At 35.6% G+C, this 16100-nt stretch overlaps 1 protein-coding gene across 3 annotated transcripts in view; it reads right to left on the bottom strand.

Moving 5' to 3' along the window:
• The window catches only part of NGR-A1 (neuropeptide receptor A1), a 143232-nt gene that overhangs the window by 2097 nt on the left and 125035 nt on the right, over positions 1–16100 (bottom strand). For all 3 annotated transcript variants that reach the window (XM_073087834.1, XM_073087833.1, XM_073087835.1), the window contains 2 exons: positions 6469–6505; positions 518–582 (listed from right to left, as the gene is read on the bottom strand). The gene's annotated coding sequence lies outside the window, so the exon portion shown is untranslated. The remainder of the gene's footprint in view (positions 1–517; positions 583–6468; positions 6506–16100) is intronic.

The raw sequence follows: 16100 nt of genomic DNA, 5'->3' as shown, positions 1-16100 counted from the left end.
GCATTATATTTTTATACGCACATGCATACGAGTTGCAAAGAGACTGTGTGCGCGTGTTTACGTCTTCACACGCGTCTACTCGCACACATGGACCACACTGCAGTCCAAACCGAACAGTCACAACCGATAGGATGCAAGTGAAACGCTTGTGGACGGCACGCGTGTGTGCACACACGCGCGGCAGGAAAATCACCCGAGTTAAAGCCAATTTGAACAAAATATCGACCCGCGTGGCGGAGCGGCCACCATACCGGTCTGACGCGCAAAGGGTCCCGGGTTCGATCCCCGGCCAGACTGATATCTAAATGATGAATTTAGATTTCTGTTTCTGGGTCTGGGTGTTTGTGTATTTGTCTCTGTGTGTCCATGGCATCCACGACACAGGGAATCCTAGTGTGGGGCTGTGAGTGTAGAGAGCGTTTATTTATTTATTATATCAATTTTAGATTAATTTGGAAGTGGAAAACATTTGTAAACACAACATTCATTCGTGAGTCTATCAAAACATTTTTCGTACCTTACATCTTGTGTCGCACCACCAAAACTCGATCCCTCGGCTGTCACTGGCTCATCATCATCGATCTGGAACAATACAAGATGCCATTTTCATTTAATACGAGCAACATGTGCTTTGAAAGATCGATTGCATGTTGGTGTGAAACGATGAGTATATGAGTGTATATTGTGTACGTCACAATAGAAACCAGTATACTAGGGTAGCGATTATACAATTTCATGTAAAAAATATTTCTGTATGCAAATAAAATATGATTTATGAAAATTGTTGTTTTATTGTATAATGGGTTTCTTCGCAGGTTATAATTATTCGTTTGGTAAATGAGCGTTTCGTATTTAAGCAGGTATTTAAGTTATTATAATAATTGGTACTTATAATGCGGCATAATTATATTGCCAATAGTTATATTTTCTCAACGTCCAAATATTTCATAGATTTACGAGTATATGCCACGAAGCAATCAGTCTAAGATCCCAAAAAAAAATTTTATCGTTATTCTATACTAATGATATATGAAGTATGTATGTATGTTACAGTTATTACATATACAGTAAAGCGTAAGTGATAAACGCACGAGAGTATCGAAATTAATTCTCAGAGGTAGCAACGCATCTCAGATAGGACTCTAATTTTATCGGGGATTGATTTCAGATGTACATGGGTGGTGAACATCAGATATACGGCGTGCTCCTTTGCTGAACTTATTAAAAATCTTTACTGTCCATGGGACAATCCACCCGAAACCTGCGTTGCCCGCCCCGCTTCACGCTCCGCCTGTAGCACCGCGTTCTGATCTACACCTCGCATACTTCCCATGTTTACACTGGAGTGATTGGTGAGCGCTGGAGCGAAATAGAATGTTTGGGCCTTCATCAACGCTGGCCCACGTCTGTTATGACGAACGGATTTAGACGCACCGTAAAGATTTCGACGACCCTATTATTTTATGCTGACAATGGCTGTACACAACTTTTTGGCTATTATACTTTTTTAATTATTATATTTGCTGCTTCTTCGTGAAAGAAAACTAGGAAATAGCAGAGTTTAATAGTATATTCAGTGCTTCGCGACCCTTCTGTGTGAAAGCTACAGCAAGAATACCGATGACATATTTTCTAAATTCAAAACAGAGTTTTTCTACAGCATTCTATTTTTGGTTTACAAAAAGTATCAATATCCAACACTGCGATTAAGCAGGTAGTCGCAATTTTGCGTGAATTAGAGCAACGTAGATCGATTTTCTTTTATCTAAATATATATAACTCAAAGGTGACTGACTGACGTAGTGATCAGCTGGGTGATCAGAGGGGCTGAAATTTGGCATGCAGGTAGATGTTATGACGTAGGTATCCGCTAAGAAAGGATTTTGATAAATTCTACCCCCAAGGGGATAAAATAGGGGATGAAAATATTACTTCGTAGCGCGAGCGAAGCCGCGGGCAAAAGCTCGTCTATAATATAGGAGGAGCAGACGAGCATGCAGTCCACCTTATGGTAAGTGGCTGCTGCCACCCATGGACACAGATTAATAAATAGTTACTACGTAACCATGAACATCAATAATAAACCCCAGCTAGGATTCGATATTTCTACCTGAGGTTGGCCTCAGATGCGCCACTACCCCTGAGGACGAAGCTGGAACGCCTCGGAAAAATATATCTCCTTTACTACACCCTTCAAACCAGAACACAGCATAGCTTAACACGGCTGTTATGAGTTATGAATTAGAAATACGTGGTGCCGTCGGATTCAAACCATAAAGGGTTCCACCACCTTCAAATTAAAGTTAATTTATTAAAGTTACAATTGATAACCTCTATTTATTTATATCCGTATGATTAGGCTTATGATATTTATCATCTGTACAGATTTTACTACGTGAATAAATATTAACACACAGAAACTACTTTATAGTAAATAATTGTTGTCTTTGTCAACTTCTAGATGGGTTCTCCACGTGGACTTGCCGTGCTACTGCGTGTGCCTTGTGAAGTGTGATAGTGACTACTCTTCAGGAAGACAAGGCCATGCCTACTTCTTGGAGCTCAGTGACAGCGCCGTGCATATCACCTGATACGATTCGAGTCTGCAGATCGACTTGGCAGGCAAGGTTAGTTGGTTTTATCTCCGATTGTGTACATCTACTTACAATTCTATCTAATAGTATAGTATCTTCTTACAATTATATACATATTCGTACAGTTCACTACATCGTTACGAAGGCTAGGCAGGCCTGTGTGTACCGCACAATAATATTTTCAACAAAATATTTTTAGGTGTGTAAAATTTGTAAAGACTAAATATACAATATTTAGCTTTAGACGTGGTTTACAGGAAAATTAAATAAATTTAAGCAACATAATTATGCTGTTAATATATCTACTTGTTAATCTCTTTGATTTACGTGATCTTTATAACTATGTGTTGAAGTTACGGAAATGATACAAAACATTCATAGGTGTGAAAAAATTCCACAATTTAATCTGTATCTGTAATAAGAGAAAAATATTTAAACGTAAGTAAGTAAGTAAATGGAAAATGAATTTAACATGAATGAAAGGAAGTTTGAAGAACGCCCCAAAGTTATACACTTAAAACGGAACAACACCGAAATTAGTGCAGGATCCAAATTCAACAGGCTTCAACTTTTCCTTAATTAAGTGAAACCATTTTCATAATCTAATTTTACTTTTCTGTCCTATTTCTTCAAAAATATGTACCAACACCGAACTTATTATATGCCATAAATAATTGTTGTACGACTTAAAGTTGTTGACTTATTTATCACAAGTTTGTATTGTGATTTCTATTTTAATACGTGTAAAGTTTGTGTAACGTGTGTAAATGTTTCTCGTGTAACGTGTGTAAACGAAATCTGCTTACGCTTATATAGTTTATATTTTTTTCCGTTTTGGTGTTCCATTTTGGTGTTTTTTTTTTTTATTTTATGCAGAAATTCTACGTGCCCTCTTTATTGGTTAAGCTAATATAAAGATGAGTCAAAACACGTGTTTTATGTCATGACGCAAGTCTAAAAAAAATATAGTAGTTTGAAATAACGACAACATAGAAATAATTGTGTGTATTATGTATTTAAATACTTGTCTATGATTTTAAACCGACTTTAAAAAAGGAGGTGGTTATCAATTCAACCGGTTTTTTTTTTCTATGTATGTACACGAATTACTCCGCCGTTAGTGGACCGATTTTAATAATTCTTATTGTATAGAGACGAGCTGGAAGTTGGTCCCATTTAAATATGGTTAGGATCCATCGATGGGTTCTGGAGAAAATGAGAGGAACTCCTCCACCCATGTAAATATAATAGCCATAACTTCGCCGTTTATGAACCTATTTTAATGCCTTTAATTTCGTGTGTGGACAATTGCTACAAGTTGGTCCATTTTAAATATGACGAGGATCAGAGTGGGTTCTGTAGACAAAATATGTAACTCCTCAACCGATGGGTATAATTGAGTTTTGTTTGAAGATATTTGGTGTAGGTTCTAATGAAATTGCAAAACCAGTTCATCAATGACTATTTAAGGGTCTGATAATGTGGCTTGGAGTCAAAATATGTAACTCCTCAACCGATGGGAATAATTGAGTTGTGTTTGAAGATATTTGGCGTAGGTTCTAATGAAATTACAAAGCCAGTTCATCATTGACTATTTAAGTGTCTGTTAATGTGGCTCGGAGACAAAATATGTAACTCCTCAACTGATGGGAATAACTGAGTTGTGTTTGAAGATATTTGGGGTAGGTTCTAATGAAATTACAAAGCCAGTTCATCATTGACTATTTAAGGATCTGATAATGTGGCTCGGAGACAAAATATATAACTCCTCAACCGATGGGAATAATTGAGTTGTGTTTGAAGATATTTGGTGTAGGTTCTAATGAAATTGCAAAGCCAGTTCATCATTGACTATTTAGTTAGGTTAGGTTGGTACATATAAGACAATATAAAACTAAGCGAGCAGGGCGCGCCAGCGCCTTGCTAGCGGGCGGTTTCAATCAATGTAAATTCAGACCTTACCTTCATTCATGATCACGTTTATACAATTTTATATTGTATTAATATAAATGTTAGTATATCATCACTAAAAAGGGTGAAAAAAATTTTTAAACAAAAGAATACAACCGACTTCTATGTCACTACAAAGTAAAAAAATAATTGAAATAAATGTTGGTTTAGTACATATTTCTGAAGTCGAAGAACTGAATCAAAGTACTGAAAGTTTTCCAGAAGGGCTTTGTGAGGTAACCGATAAGATCGGCTTCGTTCGCATCTACGATTACCGTTTGAGATCAACTTACTTGGACTCGTCTCGTAATTAAAACTGTACTAATTAATCCAAATCTCATTGTCTGGATTTATTAGCTTAGCTGGAAAACTGAAAATTTATAACAGTTTGATAAATAAGTTTGTAATTTCATAATAAGTGATTTTGACACTGTTCAACACACAACTGTTGGGAAATAGGTAAATATACCTACAAGTTTAAATATTCTAATATGTCGTAAGTTTAATTAAAGTAGGTTGAAGGCTTGAAGGTGGAAGAACCCTTTGTGGTTCGACTCCGGCAGCACCACTGCCACACCTATTTCTACCTAATAACAGCAGTGTTAGGCGCTGCTGTGTTTCGCTTTGAGGGGTGTGGTAAGGGAGGCAGATTTTTCCGAGGCGTTCCAGCTTAGTCCTCAAGGGTAGCGGCGCATCTGTGGCCAACCTCAGGTAGGAATATCTAATCCTATCTGGGGTTGATTACAGATGTCCATGGGCGGCAGTAGCCACTTACCATCAGGTGAACTGCATGCTCGTCTGCTACTCCTATGTTATAAAAAAAAAGTAAAAAACAAACCATTTAATTCCATTGATAAGTGTGCATAACGTTATGTATTGAGTTCGTAAACAGTCAGTTGTTAGAGTAAACCAATAATAAATCCAGTTTTGATACTTTGCTTTATTCGTTGTCGAAATATCAATTACGTAAACCAAATGCGGCGAAAATATATTGTTTTGTTTGTTTATTTGTCCACGGCATTAGGTTCCTATCCCACTGTTTATATAGTGCTGTAAGAAAGGAGAAGCCCAGTTAAGACAGGTAACATTAAATGCCCATGGATGTAATTTACTTGAAAAATATAGAATGTAATGAAAAGTCGGGTAGCTATTTTTGAGAAAAATCAAATCATCGGCTTTTTTTTAAAATTTGAACTTTACTTAATTTGCGTTTTATTTTAATTTAAGTAAGCAAAAGTGCTATTAAATATTTGTAATTAATTTCACAAGTATTTTTGTATAAAAAAATATAGTTTAAAAACTAAAAATCACGCTAAAATCGCACAAGGAAAATCGTTAATCCTGATACCTGACAATCGTGATGAGGAGAATGGGATAAAATTATTTATATCTTGTATTGTCATCGGTTCTTGATAATTGTTCAAAATTTTAAATTAATCGGACCGTTCAAAGTGGGTAAAACTCAAAGTCAAAGATTCCTACATACATATATACAAGCGTACATACATACAACCCAAGCTAATAAAAGCGTGTCAAAATCTGAAGCATTTTAACAAAATACTACTTAAGTTAAAAATCCCCTATATGCTGCTTAGTTTAATTCACACTTTACACACCACTACATAAGACTACAGATAAGCTTCAATGACCACTTAGTATCGCTGCACTCTCGTTACCTACTTTTATTAGGTAGAAAATAAATATCTTCGCACGAGCATTTCCTCTAAGTAATGCGGAAACATTTCGAACCTACTACTAATCTACTTAAGTTTGGCCACGATGTCTTCGATCTCGATGTTTTGTATTTCAACTACCGGACTTATGAAGTTCGCTTTTATTTATGACTTTAGAAGTTAATTAGCTTTTCAACAGCCATGTTCCTATAAATTATGCTAAGTGTCAAACTCATCAAAATGTAAGTTACCTGCTAATTGCTGGCAGGAGCCTCATCATGGAGAGATCTGAAATAAAGAAACGCTTTGATTAGATTTTGTAACATTTAATATATCAATTTGATGTAGATGACTAATTTATTACACTGTGAAAAAGATAAATGTCAAAAATATTGAATTGACATTAGGGCAAGTTTAGGTCATAGACTTAGATTTTTTCCCTTCGCTACCTATATCTATGGTTTAGGTACATCTTTATTTCTTTAGTAGGCAATAGTGTAGGCAATAGTGAAACATAGTAAGTTTTGAACGCTTATTAAAATAAAATTACCTAACATTAAATATATTTAGTTATCCGAAACTTCTACTACAGTCGTATAATTCCCTGGACACAGATTCAGTAAAACACTGCACATTAAGTAAAATAAATATAGGTTCCATAAACCGCAGTGATTTCTTAATGTCAATATTTAAGACTACACTTGGACTTCGCCTTTAAAACTTCTATACATCGATATACTACTAATACGTCTTTATTAGTAGTATATCAATGCTTCTATACGATAAACTTATTAAATGACAACTTTAATTAAAATTTGTATAAGCATGTATGTCAGTGGCGTCGACGATACCGCCAATAAGTTCAGCTGATCGCGTTTTAGTTGTTCGTTAATTGGGGTAACATGTGGAATATCCGCTTATTTGTTGATAATATTTGCAAGGTTTACGTTATTATCTGCTTAATGACATGAATTAATTAAGCACAAAGGTTCGGAACAGCTGTCACGTACAGGCCTATCTAAAACAATGAAATTCAAAGTCCTGTACTTATAGTTTGAGCGGGGAGGTACTTTGCTCCAATTTAAAAATGGGCGAGGTGCCTATATAGAAGTGCGTATAAGCATTGCTTGACTTAATATGTGATCGCATTAGGTAAACTAACAACTTTTCAAAAATACGTTAGGGTTTACGGTTCATATTTTCAATTTAATTTACTGAAGGTGGTAGAACCCTTTTTGGTTCGACTCCGGCGGCACCACCGCCACACCTATTTCTGCTTAATAACAGCAGTGTTAGGCGCTGCTACACCCTCGAGGACTGCCCAGCGTGGCAACCCGAGCGGCAGATCCTGGTGCAGAATATAGGGCCGGACCTCTCCCCGGAGACTGTTGTTGCGGCAATGGTCCGTTCTGGCGAAGCGTGGGATAGCGTGGTCGCGTTCTGCGACCGCGTTATGCTCGCAAAAGAGGACGCCGAACGGGCCAGGGAGCGCGCTAATCCCGCGCGGAGAAGGAGACGCCGAAGGCGTAGATAGCGCCCCCCGGCGCGGTGTCCCTGTAGTCTCGGGAATAGAATAGGGCTACGGTATCCCCTGCCTGTCGTAAGAGGCGACTAAAAGGGGGCTTCCGGGGTTGCGGGTGGCAAGAGTGGGAGCTCGAACCGTCCAGCAAGTAACCCCGGGAAGGACGACGGTATGTGTGGTCGCATACCGTCGTAAACACCAGATGGTGTGGGAGGAGCCAAAAGTAGTCCCCCAGGGTAGAGCCCGATCGGGGCATTGCGCTTGGAGGACTCCGGTTGTGTTCCCTCGGAGATCCCGGAGTTCTATATATATATATATATATATATATATATATATATATATATATATAACTCATTGTTCATTACAACATTCATATAAGAAATTACAGTGGTAATATAATATTACTCCAAATGTCACACGTTTATAAATATTTTAAATAACGCTGATTCATCTGGGAATATAACAGTATCAGTATAAGAGCCTATGTAAATTAGACGGGGATTATGTAGATAGTAATACAAAGAGAGATATAGTCCGAGAGACTTTGTCAAATATTCAACAGATTTAAGGATTACATGATTCGTTAGATTCACTTACGTTAGATAAAGTTACTTATTAACTTTAAACTTCTGTTTTATTTTATAATGCTCTGTCAGTACTTAGGAACGCCTAACTATTACTCGTATTAATATAATTAGTATAAGATTCCTAATTAGTATTAGGATAATTGACCTTACACTTTTTAAATAGTTTTTAGGATTCTGTACGAAAAATAAAAAAGAACCCTTATAGGATCAGTCGTGCTTCTGTCCCTCTGCACAGCCAGTTGGTCATCAATTCAAATCTTAATAGAGTCGGTTTCATATAAAAATGAAACATCTTTTTGCCCTCTGATTCTATTATATAGAGCTAGTAAGTTGAAAATTTGATCTCATGGGGCTCTACCCGAAACGGTTGCCGCGATGGGCCGCCTAATAGAATTCGCGTCGTAAATCCGCCGTGAACTTTTGTGGCCCATTGCCTCCAATGCACAATTACGTACACAAATTTAGTGGATACTAAATTGCAAGCGTTTGTTCCCCTTTAAGATGGGATTGGATCGTGTTTCATTACTAAATTCAAAAGAGAAATAAGACTTATTTGATAATCACAATATTTTTTACACGCGCACATGCAAACATTCGCATTATTTTTTTTATCAAACCGAGTATGTTGTACACCGTCCATATCTATAATCAACTCGTAATACGAATGAAGTTCTAACCTAAACCTAGGATAGTCTACGGATGCGGGGTACACCTACTACATGAGTCGTATAAGTCTACCGTGTTTGCCGCATCGAGCAAATCAAAACAGCAGGGGTAGGCAAATGTTTTACGCTGTAAATCAGATAAGGGTGGACAAATTAAGCCATCTTTCTGACTATAGAGTCAATGTTATGGTACAGCATTATCGTGTATTATTTTATGATTACTAGAACTACTCTTATACAATTCGTAAGCACATATACACACACAATTAGTATGTTGCTACTATCAGGATTCTGTTATATCGCTCCAAGGAATGAAATCCACCTCACTGCACCTTTCATGCCCAAAGGGGATTATAAATGTTTAAAAGCTATAGTAAATAGCACACGAGCTTGTTTGTTCCAGAAAACGTAAATAAAAGGTAACCCTTATTCCCATAAAGGATTCTGTGAAACTGAGATTGGTATTAGCGGTATACGATACAGCAGTAATTTAGTTCTAATTTTCTGTATGTGGAATATACGAGTACTTCTAATGAATCTCTTTGACGTAATATTTTACTAGGTTTCACATTTAAATTGCTTTCGTCAATTACCACAAATATTGTGAAATATTTAATATTGTGAAATATTTGTTCTCGTATAAGTTATTTATTGTGCCTGCTTATATAAGTGATAACATAAATACAGAACTTCCCTAAATGAAAGAGAGAGTACATACACTGGGTTATGCTTTTTTATGAAGACACTGCTACTTATACCTTGTGTCCTTTTTTCCACGAGGCGCAACCTTCAAAAGGTACCCGACGCCATAGGGAGCGACGCCGGGTTATGTGGGATTTTTACCGCACTAAAACCCCCCCCGGTGGCCGTCCTCAGCGCTTGGTGGAGAACTATTGGGCTCTGCCCTGGGGAGAGCAATTTAACTTGTGTCCTGCGTATCCCGTAATCTCCTTTCATGACATTCTTAAGTAAAATTCAGCACTTTTTATTATTTCGTCATCTTTATCTTTATTTTACGAAATATGTAAAATACTTATAAAATTCGTTTCTGAATAGAGTTGTCGCCTTTTTTTTTCGTGTTCTTTAAAATTACCCATAATTTCGTTTGAATATTTTAGCGCTGTCGTAAACCAAATAATATAAATGTGTGCATTGAAGCACATTCACCAAAATTTGTGCTCATCAGCTCCCATTCAGGATAAATGTGTGGTTACGCTGATTTATCAACCGGAAATCCATCACATTTGCGTTAGAACAAAGTAAATTTCAGAGCTCGATCAGTTTATGAATTAAATGAAGCGAGATCATGATTTCTTCATGTCGGAAAAAATGTTATGATAACATTTTGTTCGTCGCAAACGACGAAATTATCATTGATATTTTTAAGGCGTTTACATAAGGTGACTAGAATGTCCTTAGGCATAAGGTTACTTTATCCTTATAAATTATATTGAACAATGAAAATCTTGTGGACTTCACTTCGGCTGTGAATCGGAAGGTTCAAGCTTCCAATCCTAGGCGCACGCCGCTATAAACTTAATATTTTAGTATCTAATTAATACATTTTCTTTTTACTTTCTTTATATAAAATGTAATTTCATCTAACACTACACACTAAGCAATTGAATATTATTATAATATGATTAAAGCTGTTCAAGTGTTTCGACAAAACTATTACGTAACATATAATACGAGTACCTATGTTAATAATAACAACGTTAACTAATTCCAAGTTTAAATTCTATTTAGATTGAGAGACACTGACAGACAGGCGACCGCAACATGTTCCTGTTCAAAGCCATTTGTAGGGATTACCTTCCTTTGAACGCTATTGTGTCGCCATAAGCAACTTAACAGTATGTTGAGCGAGTGATATAGGTACACGAGACTTAATTAACTAGTAAAACTACTTAAGAGCAGGCTAAGTAGAAGCGACGTTAGACGCAGAGAGATACGAGACAGTTTTTGTTTTGAATGTAAGTCGTCCTGTGTCCTTTCTGCCTGGCTAAACTCGGACATATGACGCTCTTAATTATACTGCAGTGCGCGAGATGTCCTCTATGAATTCACATTTAGGTAGCATGGTGAAGTGATACACGAAGACGAGGTTATGACCACGAGGCACGGCAATCGTATTGACACGTATTGCCGTATTGCCACGCGGATGCTGGGTTTAAACTCCGCAGAAATAGACATAAATAATGATTTATGTAAATTCTAAAGTAGTTCTATGAATGCAAGACGCTTCTTTTATCTTCCATTTCGTAAAAATGATCCCGCGTAGCAGAAGATTTATTGTAAAATGCGTAAACTTCCGGCGAGTGGCAGACGCATATTTCATCACGCACCGTCCGACCTTTCAGCGTCCCATAAATTGCCATCTACTTAAAATACGTCGAGACTCGAGACATTCGCGAAGGTACGCGTCAAGAAGTAATGTGATAAGGTAAATGTAAGACGTGGTTATGAATATTCAATGTTGTTTTGTTTTTATACACGCGTCTATGGGAGTACGTGGCGTTAATTCGCTCTGATTTTTGTTTCAAAGATGTCTGCGATTTTAATATTTTAGACTTTAAATATTTACCGAAAAAAATGTTAAAGGAGCCGTACGCCTGAACCAAAAGCTTCAAAGTTACATGCGCGTTAGAAATTATATATCACTTGCTTAAAGGGTGAACGAAAATACGATGAGTCTTTTAAAATAAAAGTATTTTTCACAAAAATCTCTTTTTATTCCGAAAGTTTGATGATAGGTAATTCAATTTATCTGCTTTACATTTGACTCCCCAGAAATCCAGACTATAGTGGGTAAAATAAAGTTACAATGTTATGGGTAACATCAAAATCTAAGCGGATTCTATTTGATACATACTTAATAGATTGATTCATGTGCTACTTCTATATAATTTGCCCTATTCTTCAGACCAGAACAAAGCTTGCTAGACAGACAAATATTATACTGAGAGATGAAATATTTATTATAGTCTTCGAGACACTCACAAATGTTTAGTTTCAATATTTTTTCTTGATTTCCGGTTCGGAACGCGATTTTAATTAACAAGATCCGCCAAGAAACCTAGTGGGTCCGTCTTTTATTATTTATTCTTACTTCGACGGTTCCAGTATTATTTAAAAAAATTAGCATCGCATTTGATAAATTAGTATTTCCAATAGTTAGCGATAGATAAAAATCTGTGACCAAAACGCTCGTTATAAATATTTTTTGCCTATCAAATATTTAAATTTGACAATGTCTCGTAGGAAGCAATTGTTAAACGTTGAATTTTGGTAGATAAAACATTGGAGCCCATAGATATATTATCCTACTTTAGTATAATATATCTATGTTGGAGCCAATATTTAGCTACTCAAATAGAGACAAAACATTCAAGATCCAATATTTTGTCAAAGTTTAATCCTTACTATGTAAAAATATAGATTGAATATTGAGAACGGAATAAGATAAAGTCATAAACTAACAACATGCCAGTTTTTATGTCGAGAAGGTAGCGTTATTACGATCACAGCCATATATTTCCTTTTAACTTGCTGAAGATAAATAAGATAGATCTAAGTAAAATAATACGAAAAACAAATACAATGTCATACTTATTTGTAATTTTTACCGTATTGTGTAATTTCTTCGTGTTTTTCGACCTTTTCGAAAAAATACCTGAAAATCCCATGACTTGTAACTAAATAACAAAGAGCTGAAAAAAAACATTTTATATCAAACAGAATATCTGTGTACCAAAATATATTGAAACTGTAATAACATCCTCATTGTTTAGATTGCTTTTCGCCGAATTCTCAACTATGGAGTAATATCAGGAACGGTTTCAATTCAGTCAATAATAGTTTAGTTAGAATTTTGTAGTATTGATAAATAATAGAAACTATAACTACACTGTTTACATATTTTATTAGATAAAGATAATTAAAGACGGCCTATTTGATGTCATAGACAATAGTCGGAAAATAGTGACTTGTTCTAACGTAACACATTACATACTTAAAATTTATTAATGTTTTTTTCTGCTACCTGTTTTCGAGCAGAGATACTGGCAATATCCCAATCAATTGCAATATTCAAAATATATCAATAATTTTAATGAAACTATATTGGAACATAAATTGAAATATTATTTTATGGTTCATAACGTTTACCGAGGAACCATCAATTCTTATCTCGCAAGATAGACGGAACTCTCCTCATTACATCTAGTGGGACTGCCAATACTCGTCTGAGCTTCGAGGTACCTCTATCAAAGAGTCTTGATTTATTGCTATCGCTAGCACATAAATTCAGTTTCAGATTGGAGAATATATGAATTCGATATTGTTTAATTTAGATTTCAGATGATTTGCTACAAGATTTTGAAATGCAACCATTTCAAAGTCAAAATTGGATTTAAAAATTGTTTATTCAATAAGCAATAGTCTAGTGATGTGGAAATAAAATATTGTTACTATAATAGTACAATAGCAAAATAATTCACTATTGTAGGTACGAAAATTGATGAATTCTGAATAATATTTATGCATGTTAAATAATTTCACTAGAAATATTCCGAAAAAGCGATACAAAGATAAGCTCGACTTGGCGGAGGCACTGCCGTGCCTCCAGATAATACTAGCTCTAAGTAAAACATGTTTGTTTCGTTCCCTGACATGTGACTATTTTTGTCGACAAATATTGTTAGAGATGAAATAAAAATTCTTTCACCGTGTTTACTGTAAAATAAGTCATATGAATATGGGAATTCGCTGAATTCCCGATCATAATGCAATGATTTTACAGTGAATCTAATTTTAATGATTATTTGCAAAAAAATATTTTCCACTATGTATATGTGTGTATACAGAAGGACCCTCGGTGGCTGCATTGACCAATCTTTAGACTGCCTGTATAAGTTGCTTTTAACTTTCCATTCATTAGATACTATAGTCGTATAATATACATTATGACGTGAAAATCAGATAATATTAATAACCGGCGACATCCAAAATAAAACATCCACCCCGATCATCAGATTGAAGACAGACATATAACTTTCCTTCCAATACACCAAAAAATGCAACAATCTTATCAACCATTCTTGCTGGTATCACTTTGGTATATTTTACTGTTAATCCTACTCCAACGAAGAACACAAGAACTGTAATAAATTTTAAAATAAAATCTCCAACACATCACTTCACCTTATCGCTACATTTCCCGCCGCCGCCCATTTCTCTCGCGGCTGTCTCGGAGACGAATTTTAAGAAGATCACGATTTATGAGACGCTGAAAGGGCGCGGACGGCGCGTGGAACCGAAGTGAAATATTCAGCTATCTTCACGCCTACAAGAAAATGGGGAAATCCTGTAAGACTTGCTATACAGAACACGAGAACGAATAAAGAGTTGACCGAGAATCAAAACAACCGTTTATCACCCCCTTTTGTCATTCTTCTTTTGACCAATCTGTAGAGAGTAATATTATTTGAGCGTATGTATGTCTCATTCCTTAACATGCTATGCAACCCAAACGGCTTGACGAATCTTAACATACGAGGTGCCTAAGAACATAGGCTACATCAATTCCCTTTTCAATTAATTATTTTATATACCGTCGGGTTTTTGTTTTTATTGTAAAGTACTAGTTCACATATTTACATTAAGCATGACTGTCATCTCGTTATCTTAACCTTGTCTTGTTCATTTACATACTTTTATCAATTATACTTAGAATTTCAGAACAGTAATGACCTAATTAAATTTTCTTGTTATTTTTATCACTCATGCAATTTAATATACCAAAATTATACAGGTATTATACATACTTTTGATATGACACATACCAAACGATGTTAAGTTGGGCAAACATAGTAACGTAACGAATCTGTGACCCAACTCAGGTAGGACTATTATTTTATCTAGGGTTGTTTACAGACGTCCATGGGCGGAAGTAGCCACTTACCATGAGGTGCATTGTATGCTCGTTTGCAAGTTCTATATTATAAACTAGCTGACCCGGCAAACTTTGTACCGCCTCAAAATCTATTTATCAAATATATTTCATATAAAATGTAGCCTATGTTACTTACATAATGTAGCTTTCGAATGGTGAAAGAATTTTTAAAATCGCTCCAGTAGTTTTTGAGCCTATTCATTACAATCAAACAAACAAAGTTTTCCTCTTTATAATATTAGTATAGACAATGTACGAACAACAAACTGTCGTAACAAAGGATGACCCAAGTAGGGTACACTTTCTTGATATGTTACTCGTATGTTTAATAATACCCAGCAGAGACTATTGCGATAATGAACAGTGAAATTGAATACGCGGGGAAAGCCACAAAGCTAGTTATTAGCATATCGGTCGAATAGTACGTAAACATAGCTATAGTCGTGAGTGTCGCCACTCGTCACGCGGCGGCCTTAATAGCGTTATAAACGTCACGCCGGCAAATATGAATTGCGAATCAGAGGCGGGCGATTTACGTCAAATTGCGAATAAATCTCATTGGTCTACCTGTTCACGTATTTTCACGAAATTTCTTTAATATCATTATTACGCGCAAATGTGTCTGATGGGGATTGTGTAACATTTATTTTTAGTATATAATTTATTTTGTAATGGAAATGTGATGTATTGTTTACTGGATGTTTCCGAAAGTTAATAACACTGTTAATTAACCCTGTACAGCTACAGTTACAGCTGTTAAGTTACCCATAACCAATATAAACAGTCCATAAATTCTATAAATATTAAGTATATATTTTAAGAAACATAAGTAAAATATTCAAAACTTCAATGAGCAAATTTTTTACATAAGAATATCCAGTGAACATCAATGTATATAATATTTCGTAAAACATATTAACATAATATGAAATATATCGAGTATGAATATCGAAAACAATTTATTTTCTTGTTTGTTCACAAAGTTATGAGAAACGAAAATCGAAATTCATATTAATTTTAATGCTTATCAGAGCTAAGGGCAACTCTCATTTATTTATTTGTTTGTTCCGGCCTTAATTGTTTTCGGAAGATATATTAAAGGGTTCCTTCTGTCTACTCCCGTTTCATAGTTACCTTGTTTGCGCGATGAACT

The sequence above is a fragment of the Epargyreus clarus genome, unplaced genomic scaffold, assembly GCF_041222505.1.
Source record: "Epargyreus clarus isolate Ecla_fem2 unplaced genomic scaffold, WU_Ecla_fem_2.2 ptg000026l, whole genome shotgun sequence".
In the NCBI taxonomy this organism is placed as follows: domain Eukaryota; kingdom Metazoa; phylum Arthropoda; class Insecta; order Lepidoptera; family Hesperiidae; genus Epargyreus; species Epargyreus clarus.
The sequence above is the reverse complement of the archived record's forward strand: the minus strand, read 5'-3'. Positions and strand labels throughout refer to the sequence as shown.